This window comes from Saccopteryx bilineata, chromosome 11, assembly GCF_036850765.1.
Source record: "Saccopteryx bilineata isolate mSacBil1 chromosome 11, mSacBil1_pri_phased_curated, whole genome shotgun sequence".
Classification (NCBI taxonomy): domain Eukaryota; kingdom Metazoa; phylum Chordata; class Mammalia; order Chiroptera; family Emballonuridae; genus Saccopteryx; species Saccopteryx bilineata.
The window spans coordinates 53,566,230-53,593,191 of NC_089500.1; the positions used below are offsets into that span (position 1 = coordinate 53,566,230).

Here is a 26,962-nt window from a genome sequence, read left to right on the forward strand (position 1 = left end):
CCTCATGAAAGAAGCTTAGAAATCTTCCTTCCACTTGAATTTTTTTAATAATAATTTTATTTTTTTAATGGGCGACATCAATAAATCAGGATACATATATTCAAAGATAACATATCCAGGTTATCTTGTCGTTTAATTATGTTGCATACCCATCACCCAAAGTCAGATTGTCCTCTGTCACCTTCTATCTAGTTTTCTTTGTGCCCTTCCCCCTCCCCCTTTTCCTCTCCCTCTCCCCCCTGCCCTCGTAACCACCACACTCTTATCAATGTCTCTTAGTCTCACTTTTATGTCCCACCTACGTATGGAATAATGTAGTTCCTGTTTTTTTCTGATTTACTTATTTCACTTCGTATAATGCTATCAAGATCCCACCATTTTGCTGTAAATGATCTGATGTCATCATTTCTTATGGCTGAGTAGTATTCCATAGTGTATATGTGGCACATCTTCTTTATCCAGTCATCTATTGATGGGCTTTTTGGTTGTTTCCATGTCCTGGCCACTGTCAACAATGCTGCAATGACATGGGGCTGCATGTGTCTTTACGTATCAATGTTTCTGAGTTTTGGGGGTATATACCCAGTAGAGGGATTGCTGGGTCATAAGGTAGTTCTATTTTCAGTTTTTTGAGGAACCACCATACTTTCTTCCATAATGGTTGTACTACTTTACATTCCCACCAACAGTGGATGAGGGTTCCTTTTTCTCCACAGCCTCTCCGACATTTGCTATAACCTGTCTTGTTAATAATAGCTAATATAACAGGTGTGAGGTGGTATCTCATTGCAGTTTTGATTTGCATTTCTCTAATAACTAAAGAAAATGAGCATCTTTTCATATATCTGTTGGCCATTTGTATTTCTTCCTGGGAGAAGTGTCTGTTCATGTCCTCTTCCCATTTTTTTATTGGATTGTTTGTTTGTTTGTTGTTGAGTTTTATGAGTTCTTTGTATATTTTGGATATTAAGCTCTTATCTGAGCTGTTGTTTGAAAATATCATTTCCCATTTAGTTGGCTTTCTGTTTATTTTGTTATCAGTTTCTCTTGCTGAGCAAAAACTTCTTAGTCTGATGTAGTCCCATTCATTAATTTTTGCCTTCACTTCTCTTGCCTTTGGAGTCAAATTCATAAAATGCTCTTTAAAACCCAGGTCCATGAGTTTAGTACCTATGTCTTCTTCTATATACTTTATTGTTTCAGTTCTTATGTTTAGATCTTTGATCCATTCTGAGTTAATTTTAGTACAGAGGGACAAACTGTAGTCCAGTTTCATTCTTTTGCTTGAGAAGAATAGGAGTTAGTTCTTCTTTCAATATTTGGTAGAATTCATTTGTGAAGCCATCTGGCCCTGGGCTTTTGTTTGTTGCAAGTATTTTGATAACTGTTTTGATCTCATTTGTTATAATCAGTCTGTTTAGATTTTCTGATTCTTCTAGATTGATTTTTAAAAGTTTATATGTTTCAAGAAATTTGTCCATTTCATCGAGTTTGTCTAATATTTTTGGCATACAGTTCTTCATAGTATTTTCTTACGATCCTTTGTATTTCTGTTGTGTCAGTTGTTATTTCCCCACTCTCATTTCTAATTTTATTTATTTGAGTCCTCTCTCTTTCTTTCTTGGTGAGTCTGGCTAAAGGTTCATCGATCTTGTTTACCTTTTCAAAGAACCAGCTCCTTGTTTCATTGATCTTCTGTATTGTTTCTTTAGCCTCTATGTCATTTATTTCTGCTCTGATCTTTATTATTTCCTTCCTTCTACCACCTCTGGGCTTTATTTGCTGTTCTTTTTCTAGTTGTTTTAGATGCAGGATTAAGTTGTTTATTTGAGCTTTTTCTAGCTTCTTAAGGTATGCCTGTAATGCTATGAACTTCTCTCTCAGTACTGCTTTTGCTCTGTCCCATAAATTTTGAGTTGTTGTATGCTCATTATCATTCATTGCTAGAAATTTTTTTATTTCTTCTTTGATCTCATTGTTAACCCATTCATTATTTAATAACATGCTCTTTAGTTTCCAAGTGTTTGAGTATTTTTCAGTTTTTCTGTTGTGATTTCTAGTTTCATGCCATTGTGATCAGAGAAAGTGCTTGATATGATTTCAATCTTCTTAAATTTGTTGAGACCGCTTTTGTGCCCTAACATGTGGTCTATCCTAGAGAATGTACCATGAGCACTTGAAAAGAATGTATATTCTGCTGCTTTAGGGTGAAAGGTATGAAGATATCTATTAAATCCAGTTGATGTAGTGTGTCCTTTAAGTCTGCTGTTTCTGTGTTAATTTTCTTTCTTGAGGATCTATCTAGTGATGTTAGTGGGGTATTGAAATCCCCTACTATTATAGTATTGCTGTTGATCTAACCCTTTAAATCCATCAAAGTCTGTTTTATATATTTAGGTGCTCCTATATTAGGTGCGTAGATATTTATAACGGTTATATCTTCCTGTTGGATTGCTCCCTTTATCATTATGTAATGACCTTCTTTATCTCATACTATACCCTTTGTTTTAAAGTCCATTTTGTCTTATATAAGTATTGCTACCCCAGTTTTTTTTTTCATTTCCATTTGCGTGAATTTTTTTTTCCATCCTTTTATCTTCAGTCTATGCGCATCTTTTGTTTTAAGGTGTGTCTCTTGTAGACAGCATATGTATGGGTCTTGTTTCCTTATCCACAAAACTACTCTATGTCTTTTGATTGGATCATTTAATCCATTAACATTTAAGATTATTATTGATATGTAATTGTTTATTGCCATTTTATTTTTTAAAACTGTATTCCTCTTTTGCTATATTCTTTTTCCCCTTTGATCTATTTACAACAGGCCCCTTAGCATTTCTTGCAACATTGGTTTGGTTGTAGTGAATTCCTTGATTTTTTTTTTTTTTTTTTTTTTTTTTTTTTTGGTCTGGAAAGCTTTTTATTTCTCCTTCAAATTTAAAAGATAGCCTTGCTGGATAAAGTAGTCTTGGTTGTAGGCTCTTTTTCTGCATTACTTTGAATATTTCTTGCCAGCCATTCCCTTCTGGCCTCAAGTGTTTCTGTTGAGAAGTCGGCAGTCATCCTTATGGGGGCTCCTTTGTAGGTGATAGCCTTTTTTTTCTCTAGCAGCTTTTAATATTTTCTCTTTATCACTTAGCTTTGGTATTTTAATTACAATGTGTCTTGATGTAGATTTCTTTGGGTTTCTCTTTAATGGAGCTCTCTGTGCTTCTTGAACTTGTGAAATGTTTTCCTGCCTTAATTTAGGGAAGTTTTCAGCTATGATATGTTTGAACAAAGTCTCTGTCCCTTGTTCTTTCTCTTCTTCTTCAGGAACCCCTATGATGCGGATGCTATTTCTCTTCATGTTGTTCCAGAGCTGTCTTAGAGTTTCCTTAGACTCTTTGAGTCTCTTTTCTTTTTTCTGCTCTGCTTCTGTGCCTTCATTTATCTTGTCCTCTAACTTGCTGATTCGATTCTCAGCTTCATCCATCCTGCTTTTAATTCCTTCCATTGTGTTCTTTATTTCTGATATTGTATTTGTCATTTCTGATTCTTTTTTATTATTTCAATGTCCTTTTTTATATTTGCTATCTCTTTATTTAGGTGTTCATAATGACCATCTATTGTTCTAAGATCTTTGAGCATCCTAACAATCGTTATTTTAAACTGTTCATCCAGTAATTTGGTTATATCTGATTCATTCAGGTCCTTTTCTGGGATTTCTCTTGATTCATTTGTGTTGCATTTTCTGCCTTCCCATTTTGTCTGTGTAAAAGACGGTTTTGGCCACTGGAGTCCACTGGGTGTGGCCTCTGTGTTCCCTAGATGTGGTTTGTCTGCAGGCCCGCCACCCCCTCTGCTGCTGCTGCCTAGGGCATTTGGGTATGGGGGTTGCTGGTGCCAGTCCTCTGGGGCTGTTGCTGTGGTTTCTGCCTCTCCTTCATGGGTAGGGCTTTGATCATGTGCTTGGGTGTACAAGCCTTGGTGGCCTTGGCCTTTGCCCCGCCCCCACGGGTGGGGTTATGCACCACGCCAAGCCACAAGCCTTGGCCCTGAGGGCAGAAGTGAGCACCTTTGCTCAGCTGCAGGTCTCTGCCTGATTTCGGGCTTTCGCCCCACCCCTGCGGGAGGAGCCTGCTTGCGGGACGGCTGCAAGCCTTGGCTCCATGGCCCAGGTGGGGCTGCATGCCCTCACTCAGTCACAGGACTCTGCCTACTCTGGGCTTTTGCTCCACCCCAGCCGGAGGAGCCATCTTGTGCGTCAGGCTGCAAACCTTGGTTCCCGCAGGCCGGGCAAGGCTATGCTCCTGTACCCTTGCTCAAGGATGGGTTCTTTGGCCTTATTTTGTTTCCCTTATATGTGTCACCTTCTTAGATATGAGCATAGAAAAATATGCTAATTAGAAGATTCTATAATCTAATCTGACCATTTATCATCTATATACCACTAAAATAGTAACATCTTTAAAGAAAACAGAGCTTATTTAATTACTTTAAGTTTTGCAAATATAAGTTAAGCACTTCATATCTTCGGAAAGTCTGCAAGACCCAAATAGCTCAGTATTACTTGATCAGTAGAAGAATCACATTCACCCAAAAAAGCATCCCTTCTTCACTAGCTGATATTATTCCATTTTTCTGTTATCAATCATAACAAAGTAAAACTAACTCCAACCAAAGATATATCAAAAGCCATGTACATATTTTCATTCAGATTCTCATTTAATACTCCTGACCATTAGGTGACGTATCATTCCTCTTTAATAGATAATAAAGCTGTGCTTAAATCCTAGTTGATTCTTTACCTTTTAAATTTTACAAAACTTCCCAAGGCCACAAAAGTGGTAATTAATGAACCAGCCATATTAAAACCAGATTTCCTCAGTCCAAGGTCAGGATCAGTTCCTTTATAGTAAATATTCTCTCAAAAATTAGTACTCTTTATTTACAGTTCATTATCTTTCCAGATTAAATGTATACCAGACAAGAGCCAGTAAACTAAAAGGTAATTACAACAAGATCCCATAAGACAGAACATCTCAAAATTTGGTCCAGGAACCACTTGTAACAAAATCCACTGAAGTACTTGTTGGACATACAATGCCTTGACCCAACTCCAGCCCTATTAAATGAGAACTGTGGATAGGTCCCTAGAAATTCTTTTGTAATAATTCCCCAGGTGATTTTATTGCATATGAAAATTGAAAAACCACTGTGGCTAATTCTTTGCAAACTTCTATTATTGCTATTTGGAGTTTAAAAATAGACAAACTTCCATATTCTCATTGAAGGTCTTTTGGATTATGGAATTTGTGAACAGAATGACATAAATGATGATTTATCGTTGGAGTCTCCACTTCCTACACACAACAGGTGCCTAGGCACAGCAAAGTAAGCAACAAGAAAACATTCACCTTGGGCCTGCTCTTGTTACACCCCGCTCCAGATGTATTTGAATATGTAGGTCTTACTTCAACCTTAAGGTTGGCACCATCATCACCACTTCACAGCTGGGGGACTTTGTTCAGGGAAGTGGAGTAACTTGTCCAAAGCCACCTAGCTGAAGATTTGCTGATGTTTCCACCTATATTTTCTCTAACTCATGTTTTCTTTGTCCTACAGAACAGCTCCTCCCCATGAATTACTGCTATCTAGACTTCAAAAATCAAAGGGAAAACGTTCCAAATATCTTGAGCAGACACATTAGTCAACTTCTAATGTTCCAACCCTATACTTGGCCCAATAAAAGTATTCCTCTTAAAGTTAATAAAAGTAATCACCTAACAGCATAAAATTATGGGACAAAGTAGACAAAAATCAAGAATTCTCTGTATTGAAATTCCCCAAACTCTCTATTATCTCTGTGATGTGATCAATAGATACAAGTTACATAAAAGCAAGCAATTCACAGGTCCATCCTTACGCTCCCAGACTCTATAATGGCCTGACCTAACAGAAGTCTAGAAGCACTACTCCAGTTAGCACCCCCTTAGGATCATAAAGTTATTTTCCTCAACCACATAAATATAGGGAAAATAAGAATGGATTTCAAGTAAACCTAAGACCAGTCAAAACCACGTGCCTTCCAATAACTGAGTGGTTCACATCCCTGGAGAATCTGCATAGAATCTGTGCTCTGATTTGTTAACTCTACTGGTGAGAACAAAGTACTCTACTGGTGAATTCTACTGGTGAATTCTCTACTGGTGAGAACTCTACTGGTGAATTCTACTGGTTGAATTCAGAATATGACCAAGGGAAGCTTAACTTCTTCTATCCCTGGGAGCTTAATGTCCCCACACCATCCAAATGATCCCAGACTCTGAAGTGTCTTAACTCTGAACTCAAGAGTTTAGTTCAGGCTGTGATGTCTGCTGCCCTTTGGGGCATGCTGGGACATGTATGTGAAGACAGTGAGCACCCGGGACCTCAAGGTCAGACAGTGCTGGGGAAGGTCAGTCCTCGCCCTCTGTGAACAGATTCTGCATTAAAGTTTAAGTTCGGAAGTCAGAAAATGTAGGGTTACAGGCTAGTTGTTTTAGTTTGTTAAAAATAAATATGCACATACACCAGTGAGATATATACAATTATCATCAGAGATTTTAATTTTGCTTACTGTCCTGTCTCACCACAGTCCTATGATGTGTGCACTATAAGACAATGATGAAAAGTATAGCAGTAAGTATTGGGAGGAGGAGGGGCTAGATGACAAGGCTTCTAATAATCATTATCATTAAGGTGGTAATGATTCTTCACCAGTACTGGACAGGACTCAAAGAAAGTATTTCCCATTAAAAATAACAATGTAGATATACACTTGCATATATGAAAAGGCTTCCCAGGACATAAGAAAAGGGTTATACTACATAAATAAAAATGTAAATGTTCATTTGTTCAAAATCTTAAATCTTCGAAAGTTCTTCACTGATTGCTTTGAAATTTTGATACAACATTGCATTCGAATACGCCCATTTTTATATACCTACTATTATATAGATGTCACACCTGTGACAGGTAAAAACATGCCTTTTTTGAAAAACAGTGCTATCTGTTGGATGTAAAAGTAACACACGCTATACTAAATATTTTATGATTCCATTCAGTGTTTCCGATTTACGATCCATTTACAATTTCCAAATTTCCAATTTTATGGTTCCATTTCAATGTTTCCAATTGCATTGTTAAATTGAATTTTCATAGATTTCGATTTATTTTCATTTTGATTTAATTATTTCATGTGACATTGTGTTGGAATTGAGCTGTGTTGTTTACCATAGCGTTCATTCTGTGAGTATAGTTTATTTCACAGCTGCAAATGTGCAACAAATAGCCCTGAATCCACCGGCTACAACGTTATGTCAAAATGACATGTTTGTGAAAACACTGCTGTATTTGGAAGTGCCTACATATTACATCTGGAATGCGAGTAGAAAATCATTTGAGGCCCTGGCCGGTTGGCTCAGCGGTAGAGCGTCGGCCTGGCGTGAGGGAGACCTGGGTTCGATTCCTGGCCAGGGCACACAGGAGAAGCGCCCATTTGCTTCTCCACCCCCCCTCCTTCCTCTCTCTGTCTCTCTCTTCCCCTCCCGCAGCCAAGGCTCCATTGGAGCAAAGATGGCCCGGGCGCTGGGGATGGCTCCTTGGCCTCTGCCCCAGGCGCTAGAGTGGCTCTGGTCGCGGCAGAGCGACGCCCCGGAGGGGCAGAGCATCGCCCCCTGGTGGGCAGAGCGTTGCCCCTGGTGGGCGTGCCGGGTGGATCCCGGTCGGGCACATGCGGGAGTCTGTCTGACTGTCTCTCCCTGTGAATGACGCAAACAAGGAGAGCAAGTCGACAGACACCCTGGCATATTCAAAGAAACTACGATAGGCAGACTGTACACTGTGCATCCCAATCAAGATGAATGCTTCTTTCTTCGCATGCTGTTGGTAAATGTGCCCGGTCCAACATCTTTCTAGCAATTGAGAATTGTCAACAGCATTATACATGCTACTTTCGAGTGCATGTCAAGCTCTGAATATATTGGAGAACAATCGACACTGGGATGTATGCATTAATGATGCATGCAACACGGCACATCCAAATCAAATTTGTGCATTGTTTGCAATCATATTGACCACCTGTTCTCCTTCAGCTCCAAAAGAGTTATGGGAGAAATATAAATCGCACGTGGCTGAAGATATTTTCCATCGAATATGCAAGGAAAATTCTAATAAGAACATGGATTTCACAGCAGAAATCTACAACAAAGCGTTGCTAATGATTGAAGATTTGTGAAATTGTGACCACAGTTCTCAATCAATTGGGAATGCCATCACCAAATCGATCTGCTGCTGCTTCGTTTGATGTAGAATTGCGTTGCGAACAAAATTACAACACGGGTGATCTTTTGTCGTAGGTGCAATCAAATATTCCTAAGCTAACACTTGAGCAAAAAGGCATTTATGATCAAATAATGCAAACTGTCAATAACGAGGTTGGAGAAATCGTCTTCTTAAGATGTGGCAGGAGGAACTGGCAGCAATTCGATCCCAAAATGACATAGCCCTAGCTCTTGTGTCATCGGAATAGCTGCGACATTGCTACCAGGTGAAAGAACTGCTCATTCCACTTTGAAATTGCTATTGAACATGCAATTCATTGAAATTCTCACGTGCAACATTCCCAAAGCATCCAGCATGGGAAAAATACTGCAGAAATGCAAACTTACTGTTTGGGATGAATGCAAAATGGCACACAAAAAATTGCTAGAGGCTCTTGATTGATCATTGCAAGATTTGCATGGAAACATCAGACCATTTGGGAATGCATTAATATTGCTTGCAGGAGATTTCAGGCAAATATTACCTGTAATTCCTTGATCAACACCAACAGATGAAATAAATGCTTGCCTGAAATACTCCACTTTGTGGCAACACGTAAAGATGTTAAAATTAACTACAAATATGCGTGGCCAGCTGCAAAACGATCGATCAGCTGCGATATTCTCACATCAATTGCTGGACTGGGAACGGAAAGGTGCTGGTTGATCTGACCTCAGGACGAATATCATTGCCTCATAACTTCTGCAATTTAGTGATGTCAAAAGAAGAATTGGTTGAAAAAGTATTTCCCAATATTCAAACCAATTATAAGAATCACGATTGGCTGAGTGAACGAGCTATTCTTGCGGCCAAGAACAAAGACATCTATAAACTTAACAATATTATTCAGTCTATCATTCAAAGCAAGGCAGTCACATACAAGTCCGTCGACACTGTTGTGGAAGCAGATGAAGTGGTTAATTATCCAACAGAATTTTTGAATTCACTCGATCCGCCAGGAATGCCACCACATGTATTGCAATTGAAAATCAGCATGCCAATTATCGTTTTGTGAAATATCAACCAGCCAAAGATTTGCAGCGGCATGCAGTCTGTATTAAAAAACCTAATGAGCAACGTCCTAGAAGCAACAATCTTGACAGGACCTTTCAAAGGTGAAGATGTCCTCATTCCTCGTATTCCTATGATTCCAACGGATATGTCATTTCAATTTAAGAGATTGCAATTCCCAATTCGATTGGCATTTGCAATCACCATCAACAAAGCTCAGGGCCAAGCTTTAGAATTGTGCACTTTTAGATCTACGTACAGATTGCTTCTCACATGGACAATTATATGTTGCGTGTTCTAGAATCGGCAAACCAGACAATCTCTATATCTGCACAGACAATGGAACAACAAAAAATATTGTATACCCACAAGCATTGTGAAATTAAACATATTAGAAATGTGCGCTCTTTTCTTTCTTTTCCATTTAACCAGACTGAGTCACAGCAACGTATGGCTGGGTACAACCAGTAAATATTTAAAGCTAGAGATCTATTCATGTAAACTATTATGTGCCTATCTATGAATCTATACATACACAAAATAAAGCTACAGCTATTTGACAGGCACTTGTGATATCCTAGCTACTATGTTTAGTCCTTTGCGTGTTTTATATCATTTAGTCCTCAAAGCCTTGAGATTTAAGCATTATGGCCATTTTATAAATAAGCAAACAGACTCAAGAAAGCTAAGAGTCTTGACCTATGTCACATAGCTATTAAACAGTAAGACTGGGGGTTCAACTCAGGTCTGTCTGATTCCAAGACCCACTACAGTACCTCCACCGTTCAGAGTCAGAGTTTTAGGAGGATGATTGCCAAAAATATTAACAGTAGCTCTCAGGGGTCCCCAAACTTTTTACACAGGGGGCCAGTTCACTGGCCCTCCAATGTCCCTCAGACCATTGGAGGGCTCCCACATACAGTCCTCCTCTCACTGACCACCAATGAGAGAGTTGCCCCTTCTGGAAGTGCGGCGGGAGCTGGATAAATGGCCTTAAGGGGCCAAACTGCGGCCCGTGGGCCATAGTTTGGGGACGCCTGCAGATTTCTTCTTTTTGGTTTTTCAGTATTGTTAGACTAGAACTTAAAGCAGGCATGCATTATTTTTAATATCTGATATAATGATGATGTTTTAACTGGAAAGATAAATAACAATAAAAATCTCTCCATCTTCTGCATATCTCATCTCCTATCCCAAAGAGTTCAAAAGTAATATGTAATCTTCAACTATAAATATGACCCTTAAACTATATGTCAATTGCCAAATATCAGTCATTGAGAAGAAAAATCATTACATTCAATTTCTGAAATTTTTTGGATTAGTCTATTAATAAAAATCTGTCTCCAGACTCCTATTCTTCCAATACATCCTGCTTCTCACCAAATAAACACTCTTCTTCCTGACTCCACTACTATCAATAGCTCCCCATGACCGAGGAAGTTCAAAATATCCCTTAGTCTTATATACAGTACAACAACCTTTCATTCAGGCCCCAAACTCTCTCCTTAGACTCATCTGCTACTCCTCATGGTAAAGGGTGCTTTCCAGCTAAATTTAGGCTTCTTGACTGCTGGAATGTCTTCTCAACGACTAATCTCTATCAAAGTCCAACCATCTTTCAAGGACCACAATGGAGAAGTCAAAATGGAAAATGAACATTGCTCAATAGATTTTTTCCTATGAAGAACTGCACATAAGAGGCATAATAATGCATGAACTAGGCCACATAAATAAGCAATGAACATTATAAAGTATTTCTGAGAAAATCTGCATAGCCAAATGACAAATCATATTTCATAAATTTCATGAAACCATTCATTGCAAGTGATAACACATTATGCAGCACTCTGCCAATTAAGCTATAACTTACACATTGAAGTTTTAATTTCCCAATTCTTTAAATAACTTTTATAGGTTTATTTAGGTTTACTCTTTTGGATTTATTTAGGCATGAGTGCATAAAGAAAAGAAAACAAAATTAATTGGCCAAGACTACAGCAAGTCCCCGAGTTACAAACATTTGACTTACATACAATTTATACTTAGGAACTGAGTGTCATAAGGGCTTTTGGTAATCAACTCCAGTTGGGCATCAGTGAAAATGATATCATAGAGTTACTCAACTCTCATGGCAAAGAACTAACCAATGAAGACCTTATGGAACTGGAGCAGCAGATGACAGCATTTAAGGAAGAAAGCAGGAACCTAGAAACTCCAGAATCTAAAAAGTTTTCTACAAAAGAGTTAGCTGATACTTTCTGTCTCACTGAAGTAGGACTGACAAAGTTAAAGGAGCAACATCCTGATACAGAGAGGTTCACCAAAGTTTACCATACAGTTACCAAAGGCCTGAGATGCTACAAGGCCATTTATGAGAGAAAAAAAAAGCTCTGTACAAACCTCCCTGATGTCTACTTCAAGAAACTGACTCTAATAGCAGACTCAAACCCTGACTCTAATACAACAAGTCCATCATTTTCTGCATCACCCAAGATTAAGGTTGTATTTGAAAATGTTTAAGTATTTATATGTACAGAAAGGTGAAAATATATGCTACATTAAGACAAATATCTAAGTTGCATTTAATAGTTAAATATATCTGTTTCAATTTATATACAAATTCAACTGAAGAACAAATCTATAGAACAGGGGTTGGGAACCTTTTTGGCTGAGAGAGCCATGAACACCACATATTTTAAAATGTAATTCCATGAGAGTCATACAATGACCCATGTATGTTATGCATTATCCAATAAAAATTTGGTGTTGTCCCAGAGGACAGCTGTGATTGGCTCCAGCCACTCGCGACCATGAACATGAGCGGTAGGAAATGAATGAATTGTATGTAATACATGAGAATGTTTTATATTTTTAATGTTATTTTTTTTTATTAAAGATTTGTCTGTGAGCCAGATGCAGCCATCAAAAGAGCCACATCTGGTTCGCAAGCCATAGATAGGTTCCCGAACCCTGCTACAGAACCTATCTCGTTCATAACCCGGGGACTGCCTGCACTAAAAATTCTTCATAAGGTTCAAATCCAATTCTGTTGAACTGCATATGAACTCAGTAACAGTTGTCTTTGCTGTTACAACACACTATCTTCTATCTTTCTTCAGTGATAATGCACTATTTCTTATGAGTGCTCCATTACTGTTGCCAAGATTTTCTTCCAGACAGCTGACCCCCAGTTCTCCAACTTTCGATGAACACTCCCAATCAATGAATTAAGTTGCCAGCTTTCTCTCTGCTGCATGGCTAAGAGGAACTGTAAGACATATTCCGATTCTAGAGACATTAAAATGTGGAAAAAAATGTTTTAAAAATAATGGTTATTAAAATAACTTTTTAAAAAACCCTGTATGAGAATGTAAATACTATATAAAAACAAGTGAAGTAGGAAGATCACCTATAAAATATTTTTCTCTTTTTAGTTCACCATCAGGATCAATATCATCGCCTAGCATTAATCTATTTTCAGCTTTTGTCACACTCCAATCGGATCCCTCCTCCTCTTCTGAGCAGTCCCTCCACTCTGATGTCCTCTATGACACCAATTACAACTGGCATGAAGGAAGCAGGTGGCCTGCAAACCTTCCTGCAAAAAAAAAAAAAAAAAAAAGCCATACTTTTTTTCTCTTCTTTGATTTAGCAAAACCTGAAGAACCTACCTAATTTCAACTATGGACAGAGTAGCAAGCTTGTTCTGAAGAGGATGATGCCATTAACAAGAATGACTGCAGGGGGCTGGGTAAGGGGGGGGTGGTGGAGAGATTGAGCAAAATAGGACCAAAGAAAGAGAAAAAACTAAGAAAAATATTAATGACTACATGCACAAGTCCAGTAAGGCTCATTTTTAAACAGCAGCAATACTTTTTAAGGCTTTTTCAAATGTTTTTTGTAGTGAAGAGTAAATCACTTTAGGCCTCATTTTTCATTCAATTCCTTAAATATTTACTCAATGCTGTGTTTAGACCTGTACTTAGTTTGAGGATGAAACTCCAAGAGAAATAAGTTCCTACTCACATCAAGCCACTCAATATAATTGGAGAGAAAAACAAATACATGAGGCAGTTTAAATAAGGTTAGTGTTTTCTAGATCTAATACATTTTAAGTTTGTGAGAAAGGGCTATAAGAACAATGTATCAAAATGTCAGCTATCTAAAAATTAAGTTGTCAGCTTTTTTCTCTGCACTGCAAATTACAAAAGAATTAGGGGTTTGGTGCTAATAGAAGCTTACAGTTCTAAAGTGTGCAATTTAACCAATCATTGCAAGGTCTAAAAATGCAGCACGGAAGACATTTCAACTGAATGCTCTGCCGTTCTGGTACCTAATTTCAATTTCTCTTTTTGTGTCATTCTTCCCATTTTTTTCCCTATTCCCTTTGCTTTGGTAATGTTTTCTAGAATAGCTACATAGTTAAGTAAGAACTGGCAGAGCTCCTATACATAACACACTCACATGAAAAAATGACAGTCATCTTACCAAGGCGGTATAGAAAAGTCAATGAAAGCTGCAGCTTTTCTGTGGTTCTCCCTTTCTTTACTCTCTCATCGCATTAAATTCAGAAATAAAAACATAAAATGTACATTAGTTTCAGAATTTCAGACTTTCTCTTATAATTTATGCATGACTAATTTGGATAAAAAAGTTGTCTATGATCATCTTTGCACTAAAATTCTAAGTTGGGGTTAAAATGCTAAATTGCAAGCTATTTTGCAAATAGAACAAACAACTTAAATCGAAATCGATGACCCCAAATCACTGCAGGTATCTTCTCAACTTGTGAAATCTGCAGCTTTTTCCATTTTTGCCAATTGCCAACTGCAATCACAGCACTTAAAAGAAATCAGAAAGAACACTGACTACCCAGAAAAGAAACTGTCATTATAGGTACCAAATACTGTCAAAAGACAACACTAATACTATAAACCAAGAATTTAGCAAGAATGCTATTTTGGTACAAAGACTTATAGAAATACATATAAATATAAATTCATCATTCTTATTTTTAAGAAAATGGCCCCTTTAAATGGCCCCTTTTAAAAATTATTTTCCTCAATAAAAGGAATACTCAATGATTTCTACTATTGCATACAAAAAAAAAAAAACAACCACAAACCCTTTTCTTCCTTGATCTACGAAACACATTTATTTTGCCATTCATTCATGCCTACCTTCCACTTCTCCACACAATACCTTATGACAAGGCTGAACTTGAGAAAGGAGAATCTCATTCATTTCTCAGGCAAAATTAAAGCCAGCAAGATGCTTCAGACCATCAGGTTTTGCCTGCCCCACCCTTGTTTCCTCTGAACCACAGTGACGTCACAACACTGGGCAGGGCAATGACTTCACTGCTCCAGTTTTTTCTCGTGAGCACATAATTCTTTGCAGCCGAGGCAAATTCAATGACAGCAGAATCCTCCAGGAGCGGCCAATGAATTCCCAACAAATTAGCAGCTAGGTAGCCTTTTAAAAGAAATAAACGCAGCAACTGCACCATTAAAGATCTCTCTAACTGAAGTGGTGCTAAAGATAAATCGATTCAATGGTTTTCAATAGTAAGTCTATAATTTCTATAGTTAAGTCATAATAAAGCTGAAATTCAAAGGAAAACTGTGCTTGGTTACTTGGAAGAGACCATGGAGTATCCATAACCTGCGTAGTGGAGTACTTTAAAAACACCTCTCTCTCTCTCTTCATTAGAGTCAAATTCTCACAGAAAAAACAACAACACATATTTGTTTTTCAGCCAATTCTTAGAGTTCTAGTTTACTGAAAAGAATATGAATTCTAATTTGTAAAATTTAAGACTTTTTTTAAACCACTAACTTAAAAGATGAATGTTTACTATTTTTCATGTAAGAAAAATCTGGACAGCATGTTTTGGCATACTTCCTCCAACATACAGTAAACCCAGAAGGATTCCCCAAATAATGGTGATATCCTATCTCTCAGTATATGAAGGGTTCTACCTCTCATCCACGTCGGTGGCCCCCTGGAGCATTCGACCAACCAATTTCAAAACACCAATGTACATATAAAACAGTATCTAATAAAAAAAAATCTCCTATTGCAACAGAATTCAAAGTTGGCCGAAGTCCAAGCACTGTATAAGAACTGCCAAAATGGCTTTTAACCTACTTAAATCACCTTTATGCAGAAAAAATTGTAAAAGTTCAGAGATACTGACCTTTGACCTATACTTTCTCAAAACTTCACCTGAAAGGGGTTTATAGATTAAAGTGGCTACCGTTCTTGTTACTGATACATCACTCATAAAACATGTTCTATTTTGCAAAACACTATGTGCCTTAAGTGTACTGTCCAGGTAAACTTCATGCAGTAACTGGTGTATCGTATATTTCCCTTTTCTAAACCATCAGAAAACGATAATGCAAATGACATGATATTTAGTATTCCGCCATTTTATTTTTATCAATGCCTCCTGAAATTAAGTCACAGTTCTCATTTTAGAATTTATTTTCCCTCACAATAACTTTACTACTCCAACTACAGTTTCAAAAGTTTGATACCAAAATTAACATGTTTTTTTTAACCTGTCTGAACCAAGATACAAATCACTTCCCATTCCCCAGAGTTCACTCAAGCTTGATGTGCTCCATTTTCTTAATAGGGCTTTTCTGCTTAATTTGTTGTAATTGATGCTACATTCAGGGCTCTTAGATATAAATAGAGTTTTATCTTTTGGTTTCTTTAAGACTTTAAAAATTGGTGTGAAATTCAAAGAATATTTTTAACACTTGGCATGATGACTTTTCTACTAGGGAAGTTATTGCCAGCAAAGAAAACTCTAACACACCTGGTCGCCTCAGAGAGCCAAAAAATGGGCCCCCCCAAGAGGACAGAGGATATCTGCAAAAGCAATTCCACAAGACTAATGTAAAAAAGCTGAAACACCAACTTAAACACGTAATGGAAGCACTGCATTAGCAGGACTGCCTGGCCCTCTCAGGATTTCTCAGCCCAGCCTCCAGGAGTAATTAATAACACATGTTTCCTTTATCAGTCTATTTGCTCTGCAACAATCTCTTCCCAACTTTAACCCAGCAATGTAAATGGAGAAAACCCTGGAAAACTTTGGATCCGTAAATATAAAAACCGAAAAGAACGCTCCCACTGCAAAAGACCAGTTACAATTTACTAGGTAACCACACCCACCGCATTGCAGAAGCCATGAACTTGGTGGGGGTGGAAGAGAGAATGGAAAGGGGGAGGGGAGAGGAGAAGTGGGGCGAGATTAGAGGGGAAATCCGAGAAAGCAAGCCCCCCGCGGCAGGAGCCGGGAAACCCTCGCCGGGAACTGGCTGAGACTTGACTCCAGCGGACCGGAGCCCCGGCCTCCCCACCGCCACCGCCGCAGAGCGGCTCTGCACACACCTCCCCGGGCAGCTCGCAGTCCCGCGGGCGCCAGGTGAGCCGTGCCGCTCCTCGCCCCTCGGCCACAGTAGGCCAGTCACGGCCTCCACACGCAGGGGTAAAGGGGAACTCAGGCCGGGGGAGGGAGCCCCGCAGGTGCCCGGGTCAATAGCAACATCTGTAGGACGTTCCCTCCTCCTCCCCCGCCAGCCGGGCTGCAGCCCCAGCCGCCCTCTGAGGGACGCTGCCCCAGTTCGGGGAAGGAGACAAGTTACATAAAAGCGCCGGCCCGCCCCCGGGCGGGGATGCTTTGTGCGGAGCGCACCTTACCTCCGCGGGCGCACGCAGAACAAGCCTGCATGCAGCCCAACCGCACCGGGCGCTGGGCCCCTCCAGCTGGCCACCCGCCCCCAGCGGCGCCGCAGTGTCGCAGCCCCCGTCCCCCACCCTCCCCGCCTGGCCCTCGCCCCCACCCCAAGGGGTAACTTAAAACATGGCGCCCCGAACGGGGGGGGGGGATTGTGGCAAATTGACCGAGAAACGAGGACTGAGTCGCCCTTTCCGGCGAGGGCTCCCACGGAGAGCCCCCCAGGCCGGAGGCCAGTGATCGGGTTCCGCGCGCCGGCCCAGCAAATTCTGCAGCGCGGCGCGGGCGGAACGGGCGCTTCCCGGGGCGCAAGGCTCAGCCGGTTGGGGTCCCAGAGGGCGGGGCGGCGGGGGTCCCGGAGCGGCCCGGCCGTACCCGGGCTCTGGCGACTCGGGTGGCCCGGCGGTGCGGGGGGCCACGCGTCAGGGGCGCAGCCCCGCGCGCCTCGCCCTCGGCCTCCGGCTCATCCTCCGACTCGTCCTCCACACCCCGCGAACGGGAGACCCCCTAGGATCCCCCGACTCTGGCAGGCAGAAAAGTTACCTTGGCTGGGCAGGGAGCCCGGCGCGCGGCGGCGTGGGGACGGGCTCGGCGCACGTCGTCCGGGCTGTGCGCTGGCGGCGCTGGCGTGGGGAGGAAGCTGCAGACGCGGGCTGCTCGCCGGGGCTCCCCGCCCCCCTTTGCAGGAGACTCGGAGGCTCGGCGGAGCTGCGGTGGGGGCACACGCCCAGAGACGGCGCTGAGCGGGCCAGCCTCGTGCTGACACCGATTCCCGGCTGCGGGGGAGGGGGCCTCCGCGGTACTTGAGGATAGTTACGTAGGAAGAGCCTTCTCCATCCTAGCGTAGGGCAAGGCTGGGGACAACGCCTCGATACAGTTGCTAATAGCGTTAGCCTTTGGATGTCCACTTAGATTACTGCCAGGGCCCTCTATCCCCTTTTCTTTCAGAGTGGGGGAAGGGTGTTTCTGATCTTCTAGTGAGTTATTTATTGGTTTAGGGACTGCAATAATTCTTTTTTTCTTTTTGAAAGTAAAAACATTCATATTGTTGGCATCTGGCACACGTGGGCGCTCAAGAAATAGTAAATTAATAGAGAAGACCTGAATTTAAGGTAGGGAAGAGGTTTTCTGTCTTTCAACAGCCTCTCAAGTACTACTGTCTCCTCCTCCCCACCATAAATGGACACAGTTACAGGTGGTCTCTGAGCTTCCCAAACTAACAGAAAGTCACTATTGATGAAGCTTTCACTGAAATGGAGAGGAGGAGGCTCACACTCTTGATTTCCAGGTGAAAGAAATTATTACTGGTCATCTCACATCTAAGTTCTAACCGAGTCACCGGCATATTTGTTAAAGTGTTAAGGCTTTCTCCATGTACATCCTACTTACCCTCCCAGAAGCTCACTGACGGGCTGCTGCAAAGATGTGATGCAGAGATTATGATGACTGTTGCAGAGATTAATGGGTCTGGGCTGTCCCTGAGACTTGGCAGGGGGTTTCTAGGACAGGGAAAACTACAATAGGAAAGGGGAGGAAGCATTTTTCAGATTGTGTGGGAGAGAAGGTTAGAAAATTATGGTTGCCCTGGCCGGTTGGCTCAGTGGTAGAGCGTTGGCCTGGCGTGCGGAGGTCCCGGGTTCGATTCCCTGCCAGGGCACACAGGAGAGGCGCCCATCTGCTTCTCCACCACTCCCCCTCTCCTTCCTCTCTGTCTCTCTCTTCCCCTCCCGCAGCTCCATTGGAGCAAAAAGATGGCCCCGGGCGCTGGGGATGGCTCCTTGGCCTCTGCCCCAGGCACTAGAGTTGCTCTGGTCGCGACAGAGCGACGCCCCAGATGGGCAGAGCATCGCCCCCTGGTGGGCGTGCCGGGTGGATCCCGGTCGGGCGCATGCGGGAGTCTGTCTGACTGTCTTCCCGTTTCCAGCTTCAGAAAAATACCCCCCAAAATAAATAAATAAATAAATAAGAAAGAAAATTATGGTTACTCTGTTGCCGTGGAGTTCAAGGAACTGTATTTTGAAGATGTGCCTACTTTGGGAAATTTTTTAGCAAGAAAATGTAACTTACATTGTTGGAAAAATAATCTGTTGACACCTCAAAGACTAAAATGGATGGGCAAATACCAGGAGCTGATCGGAAGTGACTATGGCATTGTTCCAAGTAACAGAAGTAACAAGGGCCTGAACTGCCTTCAGAGTGACAGATAAAGGTGATAGTTCAAGTGCTGAATGATATATTTGGGGATCACCTGTAATAATTTCCTATCAGGGCCATGTGAGTATTAGTTGCATATATCCACATAATCACGTTTGTACTGATATGGCTGCATATGTTGCACATAAGATCTGTGAATGGAGAATGGATTTATTTTCCTTTTTTGTGTGCATGCCACAGCACACTCCTTTAAAAGTGCACTTGAACAAATTGTACTGTTTATAACAAACACTAAGTTGGCATTATCATTCCAGACACAGATGGTTTCATATTTTCATTCATTTTATTGCTGTATTTTTTGCTAGAGAGAGCAGTGGGGGACACACAGGGACAGACAGGAAGGGAGAAAGATAAGAAGCATCAGTTCTTTCATGCAGCACTTTAGTTGTTAATTGATTGCTTTCTCATTATGTGCCTTGACAGGGGTGGGGGTGAGGGGGCCTGGGGAGATACAGCTGAACCAGAGACCCCTTGCTCAAGCCAGGCCCTTGCGCTTTGAGCCAGGGACCCTTGGGCTCAAGCCAGCGACCATGGGCTCATGTCTCTGTTCCCATGCTCAATCCAGGGACCCCCCACTCAAGCTGGTGAGCCTGTGCTCAAACCTGATAAGCTCTCCGTCAAGCCAGCGACTTCAGGGTTTCAAACCTGGGTCCTCAGCATCCCAAGCCAACACTCTATCCACTGTACCACTGCATGGTCAGGCTTGCTTGCTTTTTTTTTTTTTTTTTAATTGAAAGCAAACTATTTTCTCCCTAATTCATGAATCTTAATCTTTCTTGTGATGGAGAAAATTAGTGATAGTGTACAAATGTCTATTTCCTTAGGAAAAAATGTTAGAATCCTAAATATTATTTTTAAATGTTTGAAGTACATAGCCAATGATCCTAATAGCCCATGAATTCAGAATTTGAAGTAAAAACCATATTGCTTCCCAGTTTAATAGTAAATCTGGGAAGCAATTACTGTGAAACCCTTTGGGCTTGATCAGCACTCTCCAGTTTCCTTTTTTATTTTTCCCAGCACAGATATGGAGAAAAATGTCATACAAACTCAAGAGCAGCACATAGCCCCCTCAGTCAGTAACTTGCTTGAATCTCTGTTATAAACTCTTCCTTCTACTTGTTAATACCATGTAGGAGCCCTCTTAGTCATCTCTATCTCCCCACAGTGCCTTACAGCATACATTGCAAGCCAAGCACTGAACATTTTAATGAACTAAGTTTTCATCTTACTTTGAGGGTTCAGTTTCTCAGGTGTAAAATAAGCTACTATTTCCAAAGTCCTTTATGCTTCAAAAATACTAGGGTTCCATTCTGTACAGCAAAAGAAACCATCAATGAAGCAAAAAGGCAACAACTGAAAGGGTAAGATCTTTGCAAACAGTACCTCTTATAAGGGGCTAATATCCAAAATACAGACAGAACTTATACAACTCAACAACAAACATATAATCCAATGGAAAAAAATGGGCAGAGGACATGAACAGACACTTTCCCCAAGAAGACATACGAATTGCCAACAGGTATATGAAAAGACATTCGCTATTAGAGAAATGCAAATCAAAACCCCAACGACATACCACCTTACACCTGTTAGAATGGCTATTATCAGTAAGACAAAAAATAAGTGTTGGAGAGGATGTGCAGAAAAAAGGACCTTCATACACTGCTTTTGGGAATGTAAATAGTACAGCCAATATGGAAAACAGTATGGAGTTTTCTTTAAAAAATTAATAACAGTGCTACCATATTGCCAAGCAATCCCTCTTCTGGGTATCTACCTGAAACATCTGAAAACATTTATTTGTTAATGATATATGAATCCCATGTTCATTGCAGTATTTAACTGTAATCAATACAAGGAAACAACTTAAGTGTCCTTCAATGGATGAATGAATGGAAAAATTGTGATATATATCTATAGATATATAGATATCTATAGATATATATAGATATATATACACACACACACACAACAAAATACTACCCAGCCATAAGAAAGATGAAATACTGCCACTTACTACAACATGGATGGATCTTGAGACTATCAAGTTGAAAAAGGACAAGAACCATATTATTTCATTCATATGCGGGATATAAAATAAAGCAACAAATGAACAAAATAAACTCAGACAGATAGCAGCATTATGGTGGTTCCCAGAGAGGAAGGGAGGTGGGGGGAGGGTGAGAGGGTAATAAATGAGGTCAAGTATATGGTGATGGAAGGAGACTAGACTTTGGGGTGAGAACACACAGTGCAATATACAGATGATGATATAGAATTGTCCACTTGAAATGTTATTAACCAATGTCACCCCAATACATTTAGTAAAATATACTAGGGTTCCATAAAATAATGACGTTATCACATCTTAATACCCTGCTGAGTAAAAGCAATAATGAAAAAAACTACTTATTTTCATCAGGAAATAAAATAATGAGCTCCTCGTCATGGACAAGAGAAGGAAAGGAACAAAGTAGAAAGCAATGTGATGATGCCATTACAATTTGATTTGCATTCTTTGATGAGAGACCAACTGCTCCCTGCATCCTGCTCACTTCCAAAAATAAGGCCACTGTACCCACAGAGAAAGAAGTCTTTGTTCTTGTCAGTATATAACCCCTCATGGTACTTTTCCAGTAAGTTACAGAAAAGTAGTACTTGGGTCCAGGGAATGCCTTTCACATAGTACCAGAGTTAATGCAATTTGGCCTGAGAACTCAGATTTCTAGTTTAAGATGTTCACATGGAAAACACTGAAATAATCCATGAAACACGGGGAAACACTCCATAACTCTAGCCTCGTCTCAAGATGACCATTCTAATTTCTTCCACCATTCTAAGGCTTACCTTACAACACTAATTTATAGATATATTGAAATTGCTCTATTGTATATAAGACATATCACTGAAGACCCACAAGCCATCCAGAATTCTAGCTATGGTACAGTAGAAAGGAGCACAGCTAACTTTAAGATATATGTGTAACTTCATGCCGAGCTAGAGATGGGATTCCCTATGAACCTCAGCCCAACCACCAATGTCAGTAGCATATGTACTAATTGGTACTCACTAGTTCTCTGCTACCTGAAGATCAATGATAACTCCAACTTGATAGCCAAGGCAAGGGCAGAATCATAGTCATTTTGTCAGCCTCATTGACAAGAGACTCCAGAAAAAAAAGGATGGAGAATCTGTCCATTGGAATGTGGCACTCAAACACAAGGATTGGTAGAATAGTGAAGCTTGACCAGACCTTACAAACAATAACAAGGATTGTAACACTCATTTCTCCTCTCTGACAATCTCACAGTAGCCTTACCTAAACAACTGGGATATTGAAAAATATCTCATTATTCTTTAGTCCTAATTTAAGTAGCTGTTTTTCAACCTTGGCCGCCTTAGTAAAATGTCAGTAACACTTGTGGTAACTAGTTGATGCTTATTGTGTGCTCAGTATAATGTTGGGCACATGAATTGGATATCAGGTCCTTGAAATCAGGACACAGTGTTCAGCCACAGTGTTACCAGGGACCATAAAAAAGAAAAATACAGGGATGAACGCAGAATTCAAAAGCAACAGGCTAATTTTTGTAAAATAAAAATTTGTGTAAGAGTTTCTAGGTTCTAAGAATAGCGTCAACTTTACAGCTATTGAGACTTTGAGATGTGCTCTGATTCCAGGTTCCTATGCCTCACTTCAGAGGTCTGTATGCATATAGAGCACAAATGCAAAATGAAATTTAGACACCAATAAGTACAAATGCAGCACAAAATGTAAAAACTATATACATATGAGGGAGCAAGTTTAGATATGCTAACATTATTTTTAAAATGCCTGTTCATCAAAATTTCATTATTTGCTTCCTCTCTTTTGTACTCTTGTAAAAATATTAGTCATAAAGGCAGGATCAATACATATTATGTAAACTTCATTGTATTAAAGTATTCTCTATTAAATTATTTTGTTTCCTCCATCTCTAGTAACCTTTAGAAGTAAATTTCAGCACTTTTAAATAGAGTAATTTCTAACAATACTTTAAGGTTTATTCTCATTCTCAGATCTTGTTGTAAATGCTGGAAAATTATATTCTCCCATTAAGTAAAAATAAAAATCCATTAAGGATATTTTATATTTTGGTGTTTTATACATAAGAGCAAAAATAGAAAGAAAGTTGGTAAACTGTAATATTACTAAATTCAACTCCCAAGCTATTCACTATCAGATACCACATTGATATCCCAGATGATCAGGATTGGGTTATGCTGACACTTAACATTTTAATCACTTACCCCCCCAAAAGACATAAAATGAATGCCCACAAGCCTCTCAGTCTCCTGTAAAGTTATAAATCATTCTAACCAGATATTATATCAATATTTAATTCCAACAGCAATCAACAAGAGTTAACTGAGGGAGAAAGATGGGTGATAAGCACATTCAGATGTCTTGTTTATTAACTTGTTGACTCTCTCTCTAGTTTATGTTCTCCTCTTTAGGCAAACATATCATAGTTAACTTTATAAACTAAGAAATTTACAGCCATAACTACACCACGAAAAATGTCATCTTTTGCTGCTTAATTTGATTCCTGTTTTCTAGCCCTCCCTCCCCCCCCCCCATTTCAATTGCCTGACTACATGCAATTCTTCAACAGTGATGCCTGTAGTCTATGATTCTACTGTAGTCCATAGCTTCTTGGAATTAATGAAAATGTCAACTAGAATATCTGTATCCCTTGAAATGAATCTGGTGTTTAAAAGGTCAGAGCCATTTTAAAGAAAGCCTCTGCTTATTAACTCTTTTCTGTTCAGGATGTTTACCAGGGACTTGTCAGAACATCCAAGGTGGGCCCATCTGCAGATGATACAAACCTGAGAAGGACACCAGAATTTCTCAAGGCAGGTTGTTTGTGAAGAGTTCATGTTTTATATTTCCATGTCAACCGTCATTTTGGAAAGCAATATAAGTTTTCGCACCCTTTATATTAGAATCACTTGGAGAGTTAGTTAATGTCGATTCTTGGGGGTCTAGCCACAGAATAAGCAAATCAGAAACTCGGGTGGGATTCAGGGAGCAGGGACTTTTAACCAGCTCCCCCAGGTGATTCAAAACCACACTCAATTTTGAGAACCCCATAACCAGTGTACAACAATTACCCCACAGGTGACAGAGCTGGTGTATTACTCAGATAAAGGTTTAACGGAAGTTGAACAGAGAAGAGCGGTGGGAGGACAGCCTCATTCAGCCACGTAAACGAGGGAGCCTGCACTACAATAGTCAGCACACAGTTTGCCAGATTTAGTGCTTGGATCCTGTCACATGCATCAGTTTGCAAAAGCAGTTCATTAACAGTAAGTATAGCAATAAATAACAATGAAAGATTGTTCTGTACCCAATTCCAACAATAATTGGATTAGATGCCCATTTATTGAAGATTGCAATAACACTACAACTCTGACCTTGATTTCCAAGTGCACAAAACACCTTTACAAAGGTGCCAAGGGATGTCTCATTAAAATAAAAAATGGACAGCTAATTGCTGGCAGTTTTGGTTAAGTTTGACATTTGACTATTCCTAACCCAGCAAAATATATATTGATCCCCTGTGCTGTTAGTGAAAACTGGTGAACCAAATTAAAGAAATTGACCAGAGGCCACATCTTTCTACCCTTAAAGCAAAACATGAGAAATTTTGTTTCAGAAAAAAACAATATCCTTCCTTTCATTATAGTAATATGTTGTTAATTTTATACAGCTTATATTTTGTATATCAATTCTAAGGTAATTTTGGTTTTATAGGTGATAAAAACTATAGCATGATACACTTACATCTCATTTAAAATAAATATATGTAACAAAGATAACTTAAGACAACATAGAAAAAATTAGAATTTTTTTTTTCATTAGACGGGTGTTATAGAATGAGATTTCAGCTCAAATGAGACTGCCAGTCTAGTATAAACCTGGGCTGCCTTATGAGCAGTGGGCTTTCCAGCTAGAATGTTCAAAGGGATGGATACCAGGTGACATGTCAGTCATGTCCAGAAGTGATTCCTTTATCAGGTAGGTACTTGGGCAAAATCATATTTAACATCCCATCCAACACAGATCAAAATTTTTTCCAAGTGTTCTCCACCCAGGAACCAGGACTTGCCCACAGTTCTTCACTGTTGAGGTAGCAACTGGAGTGTTGCCTTAATTAAGATATACTGACTGTATATATCTATCTACATTGTCATTCAATAGCCTACAAAACTTCTCCGTTTTAAGATTAATCTGTCATTAGTGCAGTGCTTTTTCTCCGTAAGTCTCAAGACCATTTCCACGACCTTTCCCCCTCCCACATGTGTTCTCAGATCCATTAACTCTAATCCACGTGTCCCACCCTTGCTCATCGCACCTCTTTTTATATCTCAGCCAAGTTTGACTGAGTTGCCTTAGGTGGATGGGCATGATGTTGTTTGAGCCAAGGTGTAAAGATTCTAATGGGAAACCATTATACTTCTGAGTCTTTCTGAATTTTCCCCAGGTGTTCCAATGCCCATTCCCAAATTATTTCACTGTTTAACAAAATCAGGCAGGCATACACCTACCATATTACATACATGTTCATGACTGCCATTATGGCTTGATGAACAGAGTACTAGATGATCTTTTAAAAAACTGTTTGGTGTCCTTGAGCAAATTTCAGCTTCTTTTGATATCATTATCCACTGAAATAGTCCTTCTATTTTCTGTTTTATTAGAATAGAGTGATGTTTCTCACCATGGCTATATATTAGAAGAATCACATGGGGAACTTTTTTTGTGTATTTTCTGAAGTTAGAAGTGGGGAGGCAGTCAGACAGACTCCAGCATGCGCCAGACTGGGATCTACCTGGCATGCCCACCAGGGGGCAATGCTCTGCCCATCTGGGGCATTGCTCCATTGCGACTGGAGTCATTCTAGCTCCTGAGGCGGAGGCCATGGAGCCGTACTCAGTGCCCGGGCCAACTTTGCTCCAACGGAGCCTTGGCTGCAGGAGGGGAAGAGAGAGAGAGAGAGGAAGAAGGGAGGGAAGGGTGGAGAAGCAGATGGCACTTCTCCTGTGCGCCCTGACCAGGAATCGAACCCAGGACCTACACATGCTTGACTGACACTCTACTGCTGGACCAACCGGCCAGGGCTGGGGGAACTGTTTAAAAATAGCAACTGAAGTTAATTATCATGACTGGGTGATAGACACACATCTGTTGATTATTATGATTCTCTCTGCTTTGTGGACATTTGAAATATATATTTCATAGTAAAAATATAAATTAAAAAATAATCTTAAAATACTGATGCTGGAGAGTATCAGTATCTCACTAAACCAATGAGATCAGAACCTCTGGGGAGGGAAGCCCAGGCATCAGTATGTTCTCACATTCCCCAGGTGGTTTTTATGTGTGGGCGCAGTTGAGAAACAGGAGTAGTAAAACAAACAAACAAAAAAGTAAAGCACAAAATGAAATTCAATGTTAAGAATTTCTTAAAAGAGAACTCATAAAACTCAACAACAAACAAATAAACAATCCAATAAAAAATGGGAAGAGGATATGAACAGACACTTCTCCCAGGAAGAAATACAAATGGCCAACAGATATATGAAAAG

At 40.1% G+C, this 26,962-nt stretch overlaps 1 protein-coding gene across 2 annotated transcripts in view; it reads right to left on the reverse strand.

Moving 5' to 3' along the window:
• Window positions 1–26,962, reverse strand: part of EPB41L3 (erythrocyte membrane protein band 4.1 like 3) — a 280,869-nt gene that overhangs the window by 166,156 nt on the left and 87,751 nt on the right. The window contains exon 1 of one of the 2 annotated variants that reach the window (XM_066247531.1): window positions 17,654–17,819. The exons of the other annotated variant lie outside the window; for it this stretch is intronic. The gene's annotated coding sequence lies outside the window, so the exon portion shown is untranslated. Of the gene's footprint in view, window positions 1–17,653; window positions 17,820–26,962 lie in introns of those variants that run through there. 2 annotated transcript variants of the gene reach the window in all.